The sequence below is a fragment of the Mustela erminea genome, chromosome 3, assembly GCF_009829155.1.
Source record: "Mustela erminea isolate mMusErm1 chromosome 3, mMusErm1.Pri, whole genome shotgun sequence".
In the NCBI taxonomy this organism is placed as follows: Eukaryota; Metazoa; Chordata; class Mammalia; order Carnivora; family Mustelidae; genus Mustela; species Mustela erminea.
Window position 1 is genome coordinate 77,451,236 of NC_045616.1, and position 17,918 is coordinate 77,469,153.

A 17,918-nucleotide genomic window follows, 5' to 3' on the forward strand; every position below is an offset into this window, starting at 1 on the left:
CAAAGACAGATAAATATCCCAAAGTGCCTATCAGAAGCCTCGCATCTTCATTCATTTTTCTAGAGATCTTCTGATGATGGATGAATTTTAGTGTAATAACCTGAGCAAAATATCACATTCAATTCTATTCTCTAGCAAACACAACCTCAATTTCCTCCAACTTAACCCATCGGATGGATTTCATTAAGAATCACTCACATCTCACTGAGTCACTCACATCTCATTGACTCATGCATGCCCCCATTAGATGACACAGTTCAGGGCTCTTTAGTTTCTCCTCCCATTTGTTTTCTGGGAGTCTCTGAAGGATCTAAAGTCTACAGGTGCTCATGTGCTCTCACTGAAAGCCCTCTCTTGTGCTCCAGGCCCCCTCAGGTGCTCCAGAAGCCACTTGACAGTGTCGCCTAAGACTGCTGTTCCTGTAATTCCTTCCATGACCACCCTGATGTCCAGGTCAGGGAGCCTCTTCAGAGGTCCACCAACCAACCAGCGCTCAAACAGCCGACACCACTCTGTGTCCCTAGAAATGTTCAGTGCACTGAAGTTGTGCCACGTGCTGAGCTGTGGGAAATGAAGCTGGAGAGGGGGGCAGGAGCCAGCCAAGGCTGTATCTTCCACTCTGAAAAGCTTAGGCTTAGCCTATAGTCAGCAGGAAGTCGTCCAAGGGTTTAAATGAGGGTTTGACCTATGTATTTGTAATTCGGCAACGTCACTAGTTCAAGTATAGAGGATGAATTGGAGGGAGACAGATACCCTATAATGTGCCAGGATGAGAGGGAGGCATCCTTGATCTCCAAAATGGCAGTGTCTCTGTGCTCTGGAAGGAGAACTGACTTCTCTGGGCTACCTTTACTGGGCTTCCCTGTCGGCTGATTCCTGATTAATCTGGGTGAGTGGTAGTTACCAGCAGAAGACTGGGAAATAGGAAAACAGAAAAATCCAGTGTATTCCACCCTCTCACTCCATTGCCTCTCCTTCTTGGCACGTGCACACACACCATGGTTCTGGCTTCTGCCCAAAGATCCCGCCCGCCTGGGGCTCTGGGAACCCCACTTCCTCCTTTTGTCCCTCCCGCCCAGGGTTGATTGTGGCTTCCTGCTGTTGCTAACATCTCAGCTGCTGCATGGTCTCATTTGGCTTCTCCATCCCTTCCATCTCTTCCATCACCTGTGTCACTGATTCCTAGTATAAAGCTGTCTCTTTTAAATACCTGAAGGTTTTCTTTCCACGGTTGGACTCTGGTATGGGAGAGGATAAATTTGAGAAATATTTAAGAGGCAGAGTCATTGGGACTTTAAGAAGATGACCCTTTATAGCCTAGCTCAAAGTTGCCCTCACTCCTGTGCGCATTCTGAACTGAACTGATGTTTATTAAATATTGATTCCCCAGCCAGGTATCGCCTCTTCCATGGGATGCTATGTGCCACATGGAAGACTGACAGTGCTCAAACTCCTTGTAACAATAATAAAAGATTAAAGAAAAAACAATGGGGTGTGGCAAGTGTGGGCCAGAGAGGTCTCTGCAGGTGCTCATCTTTCCCAAAATGACTGTTCGGGTCTCCCAGGCTACAGGTTCCACAAACATGGAAGAGAACCCTGTGAACCCTGCTAGGGAAGGCCAGATATGATTCCCCAGGTATCAATTCTTCATTTAGAACCTGACACATGAAGAACCAACAGACAAAGTTATTAAGATATGATTTTGTTGGGTGGAATCAGATAGAACATAAAGGTGGAACATAAAGCTCCCGTGACCAAGAAGGAAAAGGACTAGGAGATAATGCTGAGACATGGATAGCCAGGTAGCAGAGGATGGCACAGCATGAATTAGAGCATGCCTGGCCTGGCCTGGAAAGAGACCTAGAAACAAGTGGTCACAGGCACTTGGAGTCTGCTGGAGATATCATGCCAACTAAGTAGTAGAGGGAGGATGTCAGAGACAAGGTATATCTAGCCCAGAGAACTAGTCAGTTTACAACAAATAAAGGCTCAGTGGGGGTTGTCCAGTCTAATACATGTTTTCTTTTCTTTTATTTAATTTTATACTGTTTTATTTTTAAAGATTTGCTTATTCATCTGAGAGAGTGAGAGAGAAAGAGCGTGAACAGGGGAAGGGGCAGAGGGAAAGAGAGAGAATCTCAAACAGACTCCCCACTGAGCATGGGGCCTGATGCAGGACCCTGAGATCATGACCCGAGCCGAAATCAAGAGTTGGATGCCCAACCAGGTGCCCCTATTTTATTTTTCATTAAGTAAACTTATTTTAGAATGCTTTCAGATTTTGAGAAAAGTTGCAGAGAGAGTACAGAGAGTCCCTATGTACCTCTCATCCGTTTTCTTCGGTTACCAGCCTACATTACCATGGTACGGTTGTCACTGAAACCAACACTTGTACCTCACTGCAAACTAAACTCACACTAGCACTAGTATTTTCCCTCATAGCTCCCCCTGTGGATCCCAGTGCATTGCACTTAGAAGCATTTTAGTTTTCTTCTCAATCTATCTTATTTCTTAAAGAGAAAAATAGTTATCCTCATTCATTTCATTAATGGAGTGTGTGTGTGTGTGTGTGTGTTTTTCCAAATTTTAATAAATTTTCCCAAGGAAAATCAGGCTAAATTTTCTCTCTTAGGAGAATGTATTTAGGCATTAAGCAAAGGACTCAAATCATATGGGTTCAAACCCCGGTCAGCTCTTTTCTATCTCTGCAGCCTTGGAAAAGTCCTTGTGTCTAATCCCTTTAGCATTAGCTTCCTAATCTACAAAATGGAAAGAGTGATCGTACCTTACCTCATTGGTGGAATATGGGGATTCAAATTAATAGCACATGTAAATCACTTAGAACAGTAAACAATGAATTAGTGTTAGTTGCTATTACTATTACTTTGTATATGATTCCAGAATATCCTTGGTATCTCTTTTCTTGACACACATTATACTTTTGATTATGTGTTACATATTGACCTTTACTCCCAAACTGGAAGATCATGAGTTTAAGGACATTGCTGTCTATCTCAAAGCAGATGTTCAGGAAATAGTCCCTTGTTTGACACACTGAATGAAGAGCCATCTTCCAGCCACCTGAAATCATGAAACGTCAAAGCCTGAAGGAAGAGAAAGTGAATGAGATGCAGGGACACAGGTGAAACGGAGGCAGACCACTTTAGGTTTGGTTTCCAGACATCACTATACCACCTCCTGTGCCCGCTTCTATTTCCCTCCATTTCTCTTCACATGCTACCTGACACTGAAAGGGCATGGCTTTCTCTGAGCTTAACAATTAAAAGGTTCAGCAGGAGGACACTGCTCCTCCAAGCATTGGTAATGAAGAGTGGCAGAGGGAATTCTGGATGGAATTCCTAGCTACAGCTATCGGATGAAGTTGGCCTAGGTAGTGAGTGCGCTTGAGCTGAGCAAGGATTGTATTTGAACGGTCTCGACACTCAAGTTTCTTGCCAAAAGGCCTGAAAACCTGAGTGCTCCGTGTATCAAAGCACACTGGGGCTGTGGGAACCCAAGGCACAGATGTCTGTAAGGCTGTGTCTATCTCTGCCATAAACACAGCTTTCAAATGTGCTCCACTCTTATCCAGACCTCCAGACGAGGAAGTTGTTAAATGCGTTTTTTTCCCTTCTTTCCTGTAAGTTGCCTTTGCCTTTGAAATACTGCGAAGCAGTTGTCCCGCAGGGTGGAGGTGGAGTCAGCAGCTGCAGCATTTATTCCAGCGTCATGGCGTTGGTATGTGGCTTCCTTTCACTGTCCCATCAGGGAAGATCCCACCCCTCCTTTGCATTCCTCCTGAGCAAGTTGTGTCAAGGCAAGGCAGGAGAGGAAGCTATTCCCATCCTCCGGGTGTAATCAAAAAGGAAGGTTTTAATTAGTTTCTCAGGATGTGCTCAGTTTCTGCACTGAGCAGCCCTTCCCTTCCTTGGCCTCAGAGCACTTCCTGGATTCTTCCAGAAGCACGCAGTTTTAGTCTCCCAGGTGCAAGACCCCGTACTGAAATGCAACAAGGGGTTGTGTGAAGAAGCTGTCTTTGTGAGCCCTTACCACAAGTGCAATCTTTTATTTATTTGGATAATTGGTTCATTTGTGACTGTCTCTCCCATTTTGCTGGGGATTCTACGTGGGTGGGGGCATGTCTGATGGTGGCCTCCGTGATCTCAGAGCACCCGGCAGTAAGTTTGCAACAGAGCAGGGGCTCAATAAATGGGGGCAAAATAAAATGATGAGCAGGTCATGGAAGAGGCTTCCCTTACAGCAAACACAATGGCCCCTAACGCATATGTCACCCTCAGAGCTCGCTTCTTCATGATCTCCTTGGAAGGAGCGCTGTTGATGACAGCATCTTTTCTATGTACCAGACACGTCTCTTTCTGCATCACATTTATTGTATCTATCAACTCCAATAATCATAACAACACTGTGAATAGATTCCGTGATTATTGACATTGTACGGATTAGAAATCTGAGACAGGGAGAGAGAGAGTTATCTCGGCAGATGTGCCCACATTTAAAAACCATCTTTCATAGTTAGGGACACCGATAAATAAACACACACTTCGGGTTTAAGAAGACCAAGGATTGTGTATCATCACTGACAAAAATAAACAATATCTCTTGAATGCTTTAATGTCAAGTACAGTCTTACAGATCTAGTGAATCAAAAGCCTGCTTTTTTTTTTTCTTTCCTAAAATATCACCTGGAGGATTGTTACGTGAACATACAAATTAACTGTTCACTCCACAGAGTTTGTGGAATCCCAAGCGGCTAAAGAATAGATGTTAAATCCCATTAAATTAAGATTTCTGTATGAAGAAATGTTCCTGCAGTACTGAAAGGAATATACTTCAATTCCAAATGGAGTTTTAGACTCAAAGAAGTGCACAGGAAAACATTTCTCCCTCCTCTAAATTCCCATTGCACATTGGGCCATTTTTCTTGGTCTTGACATTTAATGCATTGTATTCTGATGTCTGTGGACTGGACTTATCTCCCTGCAAAAACTGTAAACTCTAAAACAGGAACTGTGTCTTGCAGTAAAAGGCAGTGTGCTGGATAGAGCAAGATTTTTACTGGTAAGTACAATTACCACTTGCTATTTGTACAACTTTGGGCAAGTTCTTTAACTTCTCTCATCCTTGATTTATTCATCTATAATATGAGGTTAATAATGGCATGTAGTATTATTAGCTAGAATTTTAAAAGAATATTTGGGACTTTGTTTTCCCATTGAAATGGATATGCTTTAGTCCAAAAACACATTAAAGTTTTAGTAAATAAATGAAAAACCTCTTAAGCCCATAAAAGCAAAGAAAACAAGGGAAGAGAGATAAGACAGAAAAACATATATCTGTACAGAAAGCCGTGACTGATATCTGATCTGGCAGATCAGCAAACATAGAAACCCTTCAGTGAATGAAGTCACGAAGAAGGCTCATTTGCATTTCAGGATCTCCGAAGGCTTGGGAGTTAGAGGCAGGAGGCACTCTGGAAGTGGGTGTTGGTGGGATGAAAACAAGAACACCACTGAAGGTCTTTGTAAGGAATAGTGAAACCCTGGGATCCTTTCCCTTCCCCCCCACAACCAGGTGTCTACATGGCTTAACTGTGAATAATACTTATGTAAACAAAACAATATGCAGACTGGATATTAATATGAGCAAAAGTTATAATGTACATTATATTATAAAAATGGAGAAGAAGTGTGTTTGAGGTGAGAGGAGGTATTTAAGGAAGCTAAATCTTTGTCTTCCACTCAGGCAATATCTAAAATCAAAAAATTAAAAAAATAGCAGTAGAGCACATTACGTAAAACAATGAAGGCAAATGCCCAGAAGAAAAAGCTAAAAGGAGTAAAAATGATCTCCTTTAAGGGACAAAAACTGAAGTTAGTTAGGTGAGACGGGCTAATATTTTGCATTATAATCCTTGAAGAGTGATTTGACTTTTATATATACATATATGATTAAATATATACATTTTTAATCATGAAAAATAAACTTTCAAATGAATGCTGGGCTTCAGAAGGAAGTCAATAAACACTGCTGGCTCTCTTAATCTCTGTTCATTTTTATTTTACTCCCTGTTCATTTTATTTATTTATGTTCATATTTATTGCCCTGTCGGTTCTCCTTAAATGTTTACTAAATGACTGAACAAATGAAGATTCACATTCTAAATCACCAACATCTTCAGAAGGGAACAAAGGAAGGGACACGTTAATTACCTTAGATTTTATAATGTAAAAAATGAACTGTCACCTAAGAACAAAGTTTCGAACAATGAATGATTGGTCTCCTTGGCACTTCTTATGGGAGGGACAGAGAGAAATTGCTATAAATAGGAAATCAGGTATCTTTTCCAAAGACATGACCTGAGAAATATGAGAATTATGTTTAACTTGAAAAACACCTTTAAAATACCATACTCGACCTAAAACATGACTGGTAAATTAATCGGACAGCATCAACTCTTAAAATGACCTTTGCTGTCACAACTCTTACATGAGCTCGCATTTCCCCCACACCCCGCCTCCAAATCCACAAGCATGGTGGTGATTGATTTAGCACTCGTGGTGACCAGGGGACATGCTCCCCAAGTCTGGGTAGGTTTACTCTTGGGGAGCTTGCCACCCATTAGCATATTCACACACAGGCTCAGAACTTGCATGGCACAAACAAGCAACGACCATCTTTCCAAGCCCACGTCACAGTTTGTTTTGTATGTCCTCCTCTCTCCAGGAAGAGTCTCCTCTCTGGAGTTTTCCATCCTTGCAGTTGTCCCCTCCAGCATTCTTTCATCAGGGTGAACGAGGACAAAGAGAACAGGTAGGAAGAGAGAAACCGACCCTCTTCGGTGAGTTGCTTACTCCCCTTCCACACCACTGTTTCATTTCTTTTGGGACCCCTGCCTGCCATGGCCGCAACTTCTTCACGGAAGCACAAATCAATGAAGATCAATGAAGATCCACCAAGGAGAAAGGTCATGGGTCCCTCCCTCCGTTTACATATTTGTTTGTTTGTGGAGATGCGTGAAGGAAAAATATCATGAGGGGACCACAGAGATCTTTTCTTCTCCCAAATGATTGCTTCTGAAAATCCAGATGATGTGTACTTTTGAAGATTTTTTTATTTTATATTTCCAATAGTAACAATAAATTAAACTCTCTCTCCCAACAGCCACACATACTGCTCAGCAGAGCTGGTGATTTATGATTAATAATCCCCTTAGAAATACAAAACCCAGTCAAACAACAAAGGTTCGGATTCAACCCAAGCGAAATCAACAGATGCCTGGCACCGTGTACTAAATACCGCCAGCGGGAGGCTCCCATGGAATGCATGAAGGAGGGGATTCCAGAAACACTGAGTCAGTCTTGGAGCCAGTGTGCCACTCTTGGTGATGGCAAGGGATCCGGGGAAGTCCCAGGTGAAGAGTTCAAGTTTTATTGAATCTGTTTTGTTACTGAAAATCTCCAACAATATGAGATTCCTAAGCACAAAGTCATTATCTGAATGCTGGGCTATATCTGTCGATATTGAAAGAGGGTAAAAATGGTGGTCCGATGAAGACTAGTAGAAAATGTCAGTGCATATGTGCAGTGAATTACTGCCAGCCAATTTTGCTGTTCGGAATCATTAAGTTCTATTTAGTAGATATGCTCTACTGAAAGAGGTACGTGAGTGGTCTTGGTCTCCTTCCCACAACTTCACTACCAGAGATGACAGCAAGTCTCAGACCAAATTCTGCTCTTACAAATATTATCAAACAGTTACAAAAAGCATAGCATACCCAGTCCTGTAAGCCTTATATAGTACCAGTTTTCTGAACTTTAAGGTGTTTGGACCACATTCTGTATGAAAAGTTCCTTCAAAGCAAATGCAATCGTATTTCAGCAGAAGGATTTAGCTCCATTCAGGGTAATAAGGGTAATAAGTAGTCTGAATCAGGAAGCTTACTGGAGAGTTAAGCCTTGGGCACCACAGTAAAGGGCACCGATTACATGGGTTGCTACACTTTTATGTCTCATTCAGGCAAGGATGAGCATTGTGTCTTTCATATTTCTAGCTAGTCCACACCCAATACCACTAATTTCATGAATGAAAACCCATTTATTGCATTTGCTGTGCCATTTTACAAACGTTCACATTCATTGGGCAGCTGAATTTCTTGCCAGAGCTAACTCTGGAGCAGGGTCTTCCAGTTAGATGCTAACTAATAAACTGTGAACTGGGTTGAACAGTATTCTACCCCTACCCTCCAAATTCATGTTGACCAGGCATTTGTGAATGTGACCTTATTTGGAAATAGGATCTTTGCACAAGTAATCAAGTTTGGATAGGGTGATAGTGGATTAAAATATGCTCTAATCCAAAACCTGGTATACTTACAAGAGGGAAATTTGGACACAGTCACATACAAAAGGAAGAATACTTTGGGAAGATGGGAAAGAGACTGAATTGGTGCATCTAGAAGCCAAGGCAAATCAAAGATCGCTGGCAACCAGCAGGGGTCAGGAGGGAAGGATGGACTGAATTGTCTCTCAGAACCTCCAGAAGGATTCAGCTCTACTGACACCTCAATTTTGGGCTTCTATCCTCCAAAACTTCTAGCCTCTAGAGGCTTCTAGCCTCTAGAATAAATTTCTCTAGTTTTAAGCCTGTCTTCAGTAGCTTGTTAGGACAGTATTAGGAAACTGATACACCATGGAATCTAGAATATGCATTAACTAGGACTACTAACCACTCCAAGGAATAGAAAGAAACTAACCACTACATATATCACAATGTTAATGCTGACGTATCTAAAAGTAAATTATCAGCAACATGACAACCTGCTAGTAGGATTGCCATACCTATGTTTTTAACAGCTGTATTCTGAACAGCTGCACCAAGCAGCTAAAGGCCACATAAGACGCAGATCACCCTGGGGCACCTGGGTGGCTCAGTTATTAAGCATCTGCTTTCCCACTTAGGTCATGATGGGATCATACCCCACATCGGGCTCCCCGCTTGGTGGGAAGTCTGCTTCTCCCTCTCCCACTACCCTCTGCTTGTGCTCCTGCCTTCACTGTCTCTCTCTCTCTGTCAAATAAATAAATAAAATCTTTTTTTTTTTTTTTTTTAAAGCACAGATCATCTTTACATCCTTTGGTCTATAAATCCATTCTAGTTTTTTAGACTAAGAGGACAGGTGGTTTCTCTCTCATCTTTTCTAAGGACTTTTGGAGCCTTTGGAGGGCATGGCTCAATCATAAGCTTAGTTTGCTCTTGGTTAACAGACACCATTTGTGCCACTATAAGAAGCCAAATGCAGTATGTAAAACATCACCTGTCTTGACTGGAAGTTTTGTATTTGAGATGAAAGCTTTGAGTTTTGTGTTTTTGAGATGAAAGATGAAAATTTATTTGAAAGAATCTTTTGTGATTTTTTTTTCTAATGCAGGAGCACCATAAAAGGAAATAAAAGAGAATCATTTTATGAATAATAAATGATGAATACAATTTATTGCAATTTATTCAAATTACTTGTAGTTTCTCAGCATATATATTTTTTATTCAAATCCTCATAGTTTTGTGACTGTTAGCTCATTGGTGCTAAATCATCTTGAGTAGAAATTTGAATTCTGAAACTTCTTGTCTGTGGGACAAGGAGAGAGCCTTTCTTTGATATTTGCACAAACCATGGTAATGTATACCTCACAAGCTTATAGTGAGGACCCAGTGAAACTACAAAGGTCACATATGAATCCCATGAAGTGCACAGTGCTAGAAAAATATTTGCTTCTTTCCTCTATTGACAAAGATCTTTCGTTTTTCATTAGACCTCATTTGTTCCAGTATGGCACCCATCATTTTGTCATGGGATCCAGGCATAAGTGATACTCATAGAAGCTCACTTGCTCCTTCAGGTTTGTCTATAGACTCTAGAATGTCTAGGATCGAGAACAGACAGGCCCCTGCAGAGAGGAGCATCAGTGTGCCTTTAGCTCCAGTACTTTCCCCTGCAGTTTGACCATGGCTAGGAGAGCATTCAAATGGAATACATTCAGGACAAGCTGAGTTCCATCCCTGAAGTACATGCCGACACCACCACTACCCCAACAGCATCATTCCAGCTCCACTCTTCGAACCCACACTAGAAAGAGCTGCACGTGCTACAAACATGAGGTGGGCCACCATGCATATTAATGACCACCGCACCGTTCTGCCTCAGGGGAATGCAAATGAATTTGGGAATGTGAGAGTGTGGCACTGAATCCAGGAGCCATCTTTTGCTACCTGGGTCATCTTAGCAAACTTATTTTAAGTTCCTCAGCCTTAATTTCTCACCTGGAAAAATGGAGCTCTTACTTCCCCTGTTGTTGACTTGCAGTAAAGATTAAACAAGACAATATCTAAAAAAAAGTTCTTTGCACAGTGCCTGACTCACAACTGGCTTCCAACAAATAATAGGCCCTCCCCTCCGCACACACACACACATCATATATATATATGTATATATATATATACATATATATATTCTATTCATTGTGCCTTTCCTCCTCTATTGCTCTTGTAGCATTATCATTCTTCATTTAATGACTGGCTTCTCACAGCTTCTTCTTCTATACTTCATGCTCAGTGAATCTTTCTATATCACTTCTGCTCTTTCTTCCAATGGTAACAAGAGATCACAGGTTTTTGAACCTAACTAGGTGCTGAGAACTCCATAAATGCTCTCAGATTCTCAACCCTCCAACACAGATTATACTTTCCTTTATTTATAAAAAAGGAAATCAAGACTAGGAGAGATTAAGTTTGCCAAGCTAACAAGTGAGTGAATCAAAACCCTGTGTGTCTAACTACACAACCCCTATATTGCATTGTCTGTAAGACTTACTTCATCCATACTAACTCTCACACTTTAGGCATACGATCCACATACCAACTGATGACATGCATGAAGGCAGGCTTAACACAATGTTTAGTTTATAGTAAAGGCCAAATAAATGTTAGTCAATTATTAGTATAAACTGTTAATTGGTAATTAATTGATGATGATTAAATAATTCTGAATATGATCATTATCCTGTAGACATCCTTGGGCAAAAGAAAATCCTGAAAGGAGGAAGGCATCTCTTAATTTCTTCAGGAAAGAGGATTTTGAAAAGGTTATTGATTAAGCCAGAATCTAGTCATTAAAAAAAATCTAGTCATTAAAAAAAAAAAAAAAGCAAACAAACAAACAAAAAGGATGGTTCAAAGAAAACTAGGAAGACCTGGGTCCATCCCGGAACTATAATGAGTCTCTTCCTTATTTTTAAAGGTGCTATGTTGATCTGTTGACAGTTGCTAAGGCTGTGATGAAAAGATATTAAAGGGAGAAGAGTGAAAACAAGACCATGAGCCATGGAGAGATGGTAATCAAGGGGCAGCCCATTTTTACGTACTTGCTCATCTCCCTGACAGCAAAGGCCCCACCCTAGCCTCCCTCACCTCATGTTAGAATCCACCTACACTGTAGCCATGAATTAGAGTAACACAAAAGTAATTCCATACTGATGAGAATCAGATTCCTTCAACCCTAGTTACAATGAAAGACATCTTATTATCCATCAATCTCAGCAAGTTTTTCACCCAAAACGGTTTTGCTATCTGTATCCTGAGAATCTGGCCTCATGTTCTAATTGAAGTAGGGATTGCTAATTTTTCCCACTCATTTTAAAGACCAAGTGGCCAACAATGGAGGAAAGCAAGATCTTTGCCTCAGATCTTTAAGAGGAGCCCTGCTAGGTCAGTGCCCAGGATGCCTGCCATCTCAGTTAAGAAAAGTCCAAAGCAGTATCTATGCCCATGTGAGAAAGAAGTTGGTTACTCTGACAGAAACCTTACCAGTGATTTCCCGAGAATGGAAAAGTAAGATATAATGTGTCTAGCAGAGCTACTGATGGTGAGCGGTCATAGGCAGTTGTTACTGTTTTGTTTTGTTTCCCCGAAGAAGGAGGTGAACACATGCTTTGGCTTTACATCTGGCACCCAACCCTTTCCAAGGAAGGACTTCTGACTCTTGCCAGCAATGGACTTAGTTGCTTTCCACTGGATTTTATTAATCCGGGTGGTCATGCATCCAACTCATAAACAGAAAGGAGATTTTCCCCAAGCCAGGGCCAGGTGCAGAAGAACCACACACTGACCCTCAATGTAATAAGTGCTGATGATATTCTGAAACAGCCTTGACCTGGGTCCAGTGAAAGCAAGACCCAACTCTATATCATGATTACAACCGAACTTTCCCAGACTTCCCAAGTTTGTAGATCCACTGAAAACAATCTGCTGAGCACAATTATTAAAAATAAGAAAGCAAAATTTCAAAAACCTACCATGATCTAACTACCATTATTTTATAAAACAAGAACATTTTAACAACAAAAGAGGGAAGACAGTCATAATCTCAGAATAAAAGAGTCTTCTAAATTAGTAATTTAGTATTTTATTCTTAAAACATATTCTTACGATTCTTACAAAACTACTAACCAATAAAAATGTAAAAAAAAAAACCCAAAAAACAGAGTGTTTCTCATATTCTGGAAAATTCTTAAATGTGACTAATGGATCCTGAAGGAGCACATCCCATCAATAACACGTGTTTAAGGTATACACATAGGAGTTTTGCTCTGGAATTCATGAAAGCATGAGTTTGGGTTAATGGAATCTTGGAAATAACATGACAAAATCCCTGAGATAGATTTGTGGCTGAGACCACAGCCTAGCCTCAGCTCTCCTACTGTGCCATCCTGCTGCCTTTAAACTCTCCCATGGGGCCATGATTAGCCACACCATTTGGCATTTAATCCCACATCTTTGATATTGACAGCTCACAGCACTTTCTGGCTACATTACATTCCATACATATTTTCTAGATGAGTAGAATTTCTTTCATATCCAAGGGCAAGAAAGTCCCTGGCACAAGGTAGGACTGAAACATAAATACAGTAGCCCATGTAAGATCAGTAATTTCAAATACCGACATAGGCAGGAAGATAACATGATTGTCAAAATTCTGTCGGTATATAAAGCCCAATTAAAAAAAAAAAAAAAAAAAACTTCTGAGGCATCTAAAAAGAAATTCTGGAAGTTAAAACCTGGTTTTCCAGGCATCCTGTATTTTCTTAAGCCACTTTTTCCAACATTCTTCTACTTAAGAAAGCTTAGCCCTTCTTTTCAAGTCTACCTCTCTTCTCAGAAGTCTTTCCAACTATCCCGACCTTTGGTGATTTTTTTTTTTCCCATTTATGAATTCCTGCAGTATTTATCTCTTCTCTCTCAAAGATAAATTTAAACCTATCATAGGCACAATGAGGGCTAGATAACAGAACTTCTTCCACCCTACCTTCATTTCTCTGTCCACTAAGCAAAATATTCCCACCCTACCTTCTACAGACCAGGGAAATCCCAATCATCCCAGAAGGTCAGATCAGCAGAGTTGCTTCCTCCTCTTTATGCCTGCCCTGAGATCATGACCTGAGCTGAAGGCAGATGCCGAACTGACTGAGTCACCCAGGCACCCCAGAAAGTATATATTGTTTATCTGAAATTCAAAGGAGTTGTCCATATTTTATCCAGCAACTCTATCTCTCTCACATAGAATAATCCAACCTGAATATCTTCTGGTCCTTTGATTTTGGAATGTTTTTCATTGCCACAGGAGTTCTACAAATGCTAAATGTATTCACTGAGGCCTGCTGTAACAAAGACCCATCAACCAGGTAACTTCAAACCACAGAAATGTATTGACTCATAATTCTGGAGGTTAGAAGTCTGAATTTGAGGTGCTGGCAGGGCTAGCCTATTCCTTGCAACTTTTTTCTGTTAGCCCCAGATGATCTTCGGCTTATAGCAGGATAACTTCATCTCTGGCTCGGTAGCCATCTTCTCTCTGTATCCTCTCTTCTTCTTTTAATGACATTGGTCATAATGAGTTAAGGACCCAATTTACTCCAGTATGATCTCAACTTAAGTTAATTAATTATATCAGCAATGACCATATTTCCAATAAGATTACATTCTGAGGTACTGGGGTCAAAAAGTTAACATATCTTTTGGGCGGACACAAGTCAGCCCTGACACTAGTTCCGCTAGGAATGTGCTGCTTTCTTCTATTTCTCAAGGCATTCCTATTTACTTCAACCCACACTTTAGATTTCAACTTAATTAACAATTCTCTGACTTTCTTGAGTAAATAGTATTCGCCAATTTGGTACTTTTAGTTAAAGGACCATATTCTTCTCTTCATTCCCTTTTAGGTTCTCTGTGATAACTCTACATGCACTAGCTTGACAATGTGATGAACGTCTTTGTTCTCCCTAGGACTGCACTCCATGAAGGCAAGAACCAGGTCTTTTGGGCTCATTAGTACCTCCTGGGCTGGAAGCCTTATGCTTAGTAGGTACTTAATGAAGATTTGTCCTATGAATTAGTAAATCATTCATTATTTTGATCAATTATTTTACAGAATCAATAGCGTAAGGGCAGAATGGAATCTTAGAAAATCTGCATTCAGTAAGAGATTTCTGAATAAATAATTAGTTGTTTCATGCCTACTCTTTTGTGGTTTTTATCCTTAAAAAAGTATCAGGAAGACAATTATCAGGCAAGACAGAGATATGTGTTTATTAAATGCATAAAATACTTAATTCATTTTTGTCTGAGTTTCTTTTACTAATTGAGGTATAACTGACATGTAACACTATACTAGTTTCAAATATACAACAGAATGATTCAATATTTGTACATAGTGCAAAATTTATATACATTGCAAAGTGAGCTTCTTAGATAGACCCATATTAGTCACCAAAAGACCAGGCCTGACCTGTGTTTGAATAACAAAAGTAAAACTTGATTTGATTTTGAACACTTAATGAAAAAGTTATCCCCAAAAAGTTAATTAAAACATAATTACTGAGCTTTATAATATTCTTCAACTTTATGCAATTCTACTTCCAAGTTTATGAAACAGCAAAACACAAAAATGTCTCTAGATATCTCAACTTTTGCCCTTTTTTCCTCTAAACTATGAATGACAAAGACAGTGTCAGAGCACCAAAAAGGGTACTTTTTAGGATTATATGTGTGCTTAAAGAATACCAAAACCAGCCCCAGGAACTAAGAAGCTTTTGAGATTGGACTCAGAAGCAAAGCTCATTCTTTATTTCCATTCTCCTCTGCTAATTTCTTCAAATAAGTAATGCATCAATAAGTCAGTACCTGTGGAATCTCTTAGCTATATATTTTTAATGATGATAGACAAGAGGATTTTGCCAAAGCTTGTATGGAGATAGAGGAAGATTTATTGAAAGCACATCTAGCATTGATATTACACTAGTTTGGATTTTAGGTTTGTTTCCTTTGGTCCTGGTGTTCATTAGGAACACACCTTTGATTACTTTTGGGGTGGCAGAGAACTGAAATGAACTAAAATAGTATCTTCTAAGAATCTGTACAGCTTGGGTAAATCATTGTTAGAAGCTGAACTTGTTAAATATCTAGGTAAATAGAAGATATAATCAACTTTGCTCTTAAAGGACTAAAGTAGACTTTAAATATTTTTAATGTAGTCTGATTCTTTTAATATGCTCCAGTGCTATTGATTTCAAGTATGTTTAATAGATACTTGTTAGCTTTCTACTATTTGTGATAACATTCTATTGCATGCTTAGTAATTTGATAGGTGAGTAGGAAAATTCTAATTTTTCCTTTTTTATCTCCTTTACTCTCACACTATGACCCTACTCCCAACACTTCTGGCACCAAATGTGTGCATTTTCCCCACACCAAGCAATTCTGTGAAATCAGCTGAGTATCCTATAATTTTAACACTATTCTGACACTATTTCCCTGGAGATAGCATCCTATCCCTCAGGTTAAGAGTTCAGTCCTAAACACTGCTTCCCACTTCAGATACCAATCACAATCAGTAGGTCACAAGTTACCCACAACTTCTGTCCAACTAGGCTATAAAAGAGAGACTCCCATGATGCCCTCCTCAGGTTTGGTTAATTTGCTAGAATGGTTCACAGAACTTATGCTTACCAGTTTAAAAAGGCTATTATAAAGGATACATTGAAGAGTGAGATGAAGATATATGTAGGTGAGGTCTGGGAGGGGTCTGAGTGCAGGAGCTTCTGTCCGCATGAAGTTGGGTCATGTCAGTCTGCCGGTATGTAGCTATGTTCACTGAACTGGAGGCTTCCCAGACCTCATACTATTGGGATATTATGGAGTCTTCCTTAACTCCATTTACAACTCTTCTCCCTTATCTAGAGACGGTGGAAATGAGGGAAAGGTCTGAAAATTCCAAGCTTCTAATCACAGCTTTGTCTTTCTGATAACCAGTTCATATCCAACAGCCTGTCCAGGCTCATCTCATTAGAACATAAGATGTTTCTAGTGCTCTAATCACTTGGGAATTTACAAGGGTCTTAGGAGCTCTCTATCAAGAACAGGGTCAAAGACCAAATGTTAGAACAAGAGTTGCTCTAAAAAAAAAAAAAAAAAAAAAAGAACAAGAGTTGCTCTTAGTGTTCTTATCACTTGGGAATTTACAAGGGCTTTAGAAGCTCCATGTTGGGAACTGGAGGGCAGAAACCAATACCTACACTTTCTATTATCTCACAGTGAGGAAGTAAATCTGATAAGTGAATCTTCTTACCTAAGTACCTACTTTTCCAATGGTATTAGCCCGATCACTTTATACTCCTGTAAGAAATTCAGTGATGAATCAGAGTTTCTTTCAAATAGCTTCCCTTGAGGAACACCATAGGATTTGCTTGCTATATGGGTCTTCAAATAATATCCATGTTTTAAATTTCATTGTTTTGCCAATTTTTTCACCTGTACTTTGTTAACTAATCTAGTGCATCTGATCCATCTACATCTTCAATAAATTCCAGTAATAGTACAAATTGTTTTCAGATGGACAAAGTAAGTTACTTTAATTTGTTTTCCCTTTGTTTATAAACAAGGTGTTTCAACTTTAAAGGCATTTAAAAGTTTTTTATTAAATCACATGAAGTAAAAATTATCCTATCCTCACCATAGTAGAGGGGGGAAAAGAAATATTCGCAATAAGATTTGTTTTAAAATCTGACTTCTGCCTAGAAAGCCTCTGGGTAAAGGCTGGGGTGGAGATGGTTGCTCTCAGCTGTGCATTCTTCGCAACTGGCATGGTCTCTCAAGGAGAGCCTGAGCCTCATAAATAGTTGTTGAAAAAAAAATGTGTAAATCAAACTGCAAATAGAAGTGAATATTAGAGTTTCTAGAATTAGAGCCTCTAAGAAGATAAAACCTTAAGTAGAGAAATAGGCAATACTATTTAATAAGACCTTTTAAAAAAAAAAAAGATTTTATTTATTTATTTGATAGACAGAGATCACAAGTAGGTAAAGAGGCAGGCAGAGAGAGAGGAAGGGGAGCAGGCGCCCTGCAGAGCAGAGAAGCCGGACGTCGGGCTTGATCCCAGGACCCCGAGATCATGACCTGAGTCAAAGGCAGAGGCTTTAACCCACTGAGCCACCTAGGCACCCCTTAATAAGACCTTTTAAGGAAAGATATTCTTTCCAAATACTGTTCTATTAATTCTTATTTTTTAAATGAAAATAGGAGGTTGTTGGGTCAGAGAATAAAAAAGGGTATGACTAACCTCAAGGATGCAGACATAGTCCTGAAGAGTTTTAAGATGATAAACTTGCTTTCTCATATAATACAAAGAGATACAAATGAATACAGAGCTGAGGTAGCATTCAGCTAGGGCCTGAGTAAAGAAAAATGGCAACAAGTCTACTAATGTCCATTTACCAAAGCATAGTAAACTCAGGGAGGTCCAGGATACTCATCTTGTTCCATGTTTTGGCTTCAATATAATGGCTTCAAATTAA